Source organism: Chrysochloris asiatica, unplaced genomic scaffold, assembly GCF_000296735.1.
Source record: "Chrysochloris asiatica unplaced genomic scaffold, ChrAsi1.0 scaffold00080, whole genome shotgun sequence".
In the NCBI taxonomy this organism is placed as follows: Eukaryota; Metazoa; Chordata; class Mammalia; order Afrosoricida; family Chrysochloridae; genus Chrysochloris; species Chrysochloris asiatica.
In genome coordinates this window covers 13726924-13732266 of record NW_006408598.1, presented here as the reverse complement: position 1 = coordinate 13732266, position 5343 = coordinate 13726924, and positions in this window count along the sequence as shown.

Genomic DNA, 5343 nt, shown 5'->3' with positions numbered 1-5343 from the left:
CCTCTGTGACTAAGTCCTTGTCAATGGAATCAGGTGTCTTCAGGTCTCACCACACTTCAGACCAACCAGCGTCTTCCTCTTCTCTCTCTCATCTACAGGTCAACGGGAGTCCATGGAATGTGGTTGAATTAAGCCCATTTCTTCATTTCTGCCTTTCCCCCTCTTCCATACACCAGTAGACCAATGTGGTCACCAGCGAGGCTACATGTCTGCTCGCTCATGTGCTACCCTTGAGTTTCACTCTTGGAGGGGGTTTGTTCTGAAGGGATTTGATTGCTTGCCTTGATGGCTCCCTGGTGAACAACTTGCTTGTTCTTGTAGTAGCCAATAATACTGCCATTTTTGTTGTGGGTTTTTCCTGCTGATCTTTCTTTAAAGATGTATTTTCTGTTGCTCTAGCTGTTCCAGGTCACTTTGCTTGTCCTTTCTTGTGGGAATGTCCCACCTTAGAAGGTTCTGTATGGGTTCAGGATGTCCTATATACTACAAAGGCTCCACAAGAGGCCTATTTCACTGGGCAAGTTGTAGAACTCCTTTTAGGTATTCTACCTAAAATAAAAAAATAAAAAAAAAAACTAGCTGAAGATGGGCTTACAAGCGTTCTGTAATCATGTTTCCTGACATTCCTTTCTGTCCCACTCAAGTGTCTATTTTAAAATAGTAGGCTAGGGAAACCAATATTCATAAGACAGTCAAGCATCTTAGCATCATTTCCCCTCTGCAGACTATGCCTTGATTCTTGTTTCATAGAGCCTTGTTGTTCCAAGGTTGAGCATGCATCACTGTTTACCTCTGTCCCATTAGGCCCATGCAAACCTGTCTCAGTGTTCTCCTATCTGCCTTGTTCTTCCACTCCCTCGCCATTCTTGTGTATTGCCGTCCACAACACCTATGATGTGTCTACCCCCTACCCTGTGTTCTACCATCCCTTCCCTCCAACCCGCCACCCCTCCACACCAGTAATGAATAAAGTATTCTACCCCCTTTTTAGTATGGGTATCTTTTCTTAACCTTTTACAATAATGGTCTTATGCAGTATTTCTCCTTTTGTGACTGACTAATTTCACTCAGCATAATGTCCTCAAGGCTCATCCATGTTATGTGGTGGCTTGCAGCTTCCTTGCTATTCTTCAAGACAGCATAATATTCCATGTGTATATGTACCAAAGTTTATTTATCCATTCTTCCATTAATGGGCACTTAGGCTGTCTCCACCTTTCTGCTATTGTGAAAAGTTCTGCTATGAACATTGGTATGCATATATCTACTCATGTTCTGGCTTGTATTTCTTGTATATATATAACAAGTAGAGGAATTGCATGATCGTAAGGTATTTCTATTTCCAACTTTCTGAGGAAGCACCATACTGTTTTCCAGAGTGGTTGGACCATTTTATATTTCCACCAGCAACGTAGGAGGGTCCCAGTCTCTCTGCATCCTCGCCAGTATTTACTGTCCTCTGCTTTTTTGAACTTCGCTGGTATTGCTGGTGTGAGATGATATCTCATTTTTGTTTTGATTTGCATCTCTCTAATGACTAATAATTGTGAACATTTCTTCATGAGTTTGTTGGCTGCCCGAATCTCTTCCTTGGTGAAGTGTCTGTTCATGTCCTGTGCCCATTTTTTAATTGTTTTATTTGTCTTTTTCTTGTAGAGGTGTTGTAGTTTCCTATAGATTTTAGAAATGAGTCCCTTGTCTGATGTGTCATTGCAAAAGGTTTTTCCCATTCTGTGGGTTCCCTTTTTACTCTTTTTGTGAAATTCTTTGATGCACATAAGTTTTTAATTTTTAGTATGTCCCAAACATCTATTTTGTCTTCTTTTGTTTGTGTAATTTTTGCAATGTTTTGTAGTCTGTTTGTGCCCTGTATTAGAGCCCTTACATTTGTCCCTTTTTTTTTCATTGATGACTTTTATAATTCTGGGATTTGCATTCATACTGAGTTGGGTTTTTTTTATATGGCGTGATGCATAGGTCTTGTTTCAATCTTTTCCATTTTGATTTTCAGTTCTGCAAGCACCATTTATTGAAGAGACTATAGCTTCCCCTTTCGATTTACTTTAGACCTTTGTTAAAGATCAGTTGACTGTATGTGGATGGGTTAATTTCTGGATTCTCAATTCTGTTCCATTGATCTATATATATACCTTTCATTGTACCAGTATCAGGCTGTTTTGACCACTGTAGCCATGTAGAAAATTTGAAATCAGGGAGTGAGATACTTCCAAGTTTGTGCTTAAGCGTGCTTTGCTTATCCTTGGTCTCTTTCTTTTCCATATAAAGGTTGTAATTGTGTTTTCTATCTCTCTAAACAATGTCATTAGAATCTGGATTGGGATTGCCTTATATTTGTAGATTGTTTTGGGAACTATTGACATTTTCACAATGTTTCATCTTCCTGTCCAGGAGCATGGTATAATTTTCCATTTTTGTAAGTCTCTTTTGGTTTCTTGTAGTAGCGTTTTGTAGTTTTCTTCGTATAGATCCTTTGTTTCTCCAGTTAGATTTATTCCTAAATATTTCATCCTTTGGGTGGTTATTTTAAATGACATTGCTTTCCTAATTTCCTTTTTAGCACGGTCATTATTAGTATAGAGGAATCCAACTGATTTTTGTATGTTTATCTTGTTCTCTACCACTTTGATGAATCTTCCAATGAGTTCCAGTAGTTTGTTTTGTTTTTGTTTGATTTTTTTTTTGCTGAGTCTTTGGGGTGTTCTGTGCATAGGACCATATCATCTGCAATTAGAGAGCATTTTACTTCCTGTTTGCCAGTTTGGATACTTTCAATTTCCTTATCTTGCCTTACAGCTCTGGCTAAGACTTCCAAAGCAATATTGAATAGGAGTGATAAAGAGTATCCTTGTCTGGTTCCTGTTCACAAAGGGAAGGCTTTTAGTTTCTCTCCATTGACAGTGATGTTGGCTGGTGGTTTTGTATATATGTTCTTACTTATGTTGAGGAATTTCCCTTCAATTCCTACTGCGTTGAGTGTTTTTTATCAGGAATGGATGTTGGATTTTGTCAAATGCCTTTTCTCCATCAATTGATATGATCATGTGGTTCTTTTCCTTTTTCTTATTTATATTGTGGATTACATTGATTGTTTTTCTAATGTTGAACCATCCTTGCATCCCTGATATGAATCCCACTTGATCATGATGTATTATTTTTTTTATGTGTTGCTGGATTCTGTTGGCTAGGATTTTGTTGAGAATTTTTGCATCTAGGTTCATGAGGGATATACGTCTATAATTTTCTTTCTTGGTGACATCTTTCCCTGGATTTGGTATGAGGGTTATGCTTCCTTCATAAAATATATTAGGAAGTTTTCCACCTTCCTCTATATTCTGGAATAATTTGAGTAGAATTGGTAACAGCTCTTCCCTGAAGGTTTGGTAAAGCTCACCAATGAAGCCATCTGGACCTGGACTTTTTTGGTTGGGTGTTTTTTGATAATATGGTCAATTTCTTCCTTTGTTATAGGTCTGTTCAGGTTTTCTACTTCACTCTGTGTAGTTTAGATATGGTGTGCTTTTCTGAAAATGTATTCATCTCCTCTAAATTTTCAAATTTATTGGAGTACAACTCGTCATGATATTCTGTTATTCCTTTTTATTTCTCTTGGTTCTGTTGTGACATCACCCATGTGATTTCTTAAGCATGTTATTTGTGTCTTCTCTCTCTTTTCTTTTGTTAGGCTTGCCAATGATTTGTCCTGTTGATTCTTTCTATAGTTTTCCTGTTTTCTGTCTCGTTTATTTATGCTCTAATCTTTATTATTTCCTTTCTTCTGTTGACTGTAGGTTTACTTTGCTGGTCTATTTCTAGTTGTTGGTGATAATGTGTTAATGTGTTGATTTTGGTTCTTTCTTCTTTTTGGACATGTGCATTTATTGCAATAAATTGTCCTCTCAGCACTACTTTTGCCATGTCCCAAAGATTTTGTTATGTTGTGCTTTCATTCTCATTTGTTTCTAGGAATTTTGTGAGTTCACGTTTTACTCCTTCTACTACCCAGCAACTTTTAAGCAGGGTATTATTCAGTTTCCATGTATTTCACTTTATTTCCTTTGTCTTCCTATTGTTGATTTGTAATTTTATAGCATTGTGGTCTGAGAAGAGAGTTTGTAGTAGTTTGATGTTTGTAAATTTATGGAGGCTTGTTTTGTGGCCTAACACATGGTCTATTTTGGAGACTGTTCCATGTGCATTGGAAAAGAATGTGTATTGGGCTGTTGTTGGGGTGAATGCTCTGTACACATCTATGAGGTACAGTTGGCTGATTTTGTTGTATGGTTCGTCTGTGTCTTTGCTTCTTTCTGGTTGTTCTATCCTTTTTCAAAGGTGGTATTTTAAAATCTCCCACTATTATTATAGATTTGTCTATTGCTTTCTTCAATTCTAGTAGGGTTTTCTTTATATATCTTGGGGCTGTTTCATTGGGAGCATAGATATTTGTTATGTTTATGTCATCTTGTTCAACTGATCTTTTAATCATGAGATAGTGTCCTTTTTTATCTTTTATACTGGTTTTTGCCTTAAAGTTTATCAGAGATTAGTATTGCCATTCTTGCTCATTTTTTGTTGCAATTAGCTTGGTATGTTTTTTTCCATCCTTTGACTTTTAGTCTATTTTTGTCTGTTTGTGTAAGGTGTGTCTCTTGCAGGCAGTATACTGAAAGATCTTGTTTTCTTATCCATTCTGCCATTCTCTGCCTCTTAACTGGTGCATTTAATCCATTTACATTCAGTGTAATTATCAATAGGTGTGAATTAATTGCTGTTATTATGTTTTGTTTTGTGATGCTGCTGGTTTCTTTGTTCTGCCTACTTTCCTGTGCTGAGTTTATATATTTGTGTACTTTCTTGTCAGTTTCTTCATAGTTTTAATGTTTCCACGTTCTTGGATTCTCATTTTCTTGGTATGTTGTGAAGTATTAATTTCCTTTGAGGTTACCTTATATTCTATTAACTTTTTCCTCCATTTAAAACAGTCTATTTTATACTGTAATCTACCTGACCTCCACACCACCTGGATCTCTGTTCCTATGTTTTTACCTTCTTTTACATTGTAACTATTTTGATCATAGACTGGCCTTCCAGATTCTCTGAATTTGTTCTTATAGTTTTGTTCTGTTCTGGACTCTTCCATCTGACAATTGAGTTCTGGGTGGTGCTGCCATGTTTATCAATCTCTACCTACCATGAAGAAACTGCAGCGGCCAGCTAGGCTGTCCTACTTACCCCAGACATGAGGGCGCCGTCCCAGCCTAGCCGTTGGATTGTGGCTTTGAAGCAGGGTCGACCAACTTAGAGACCCACAAGCGCAGCCCAAAG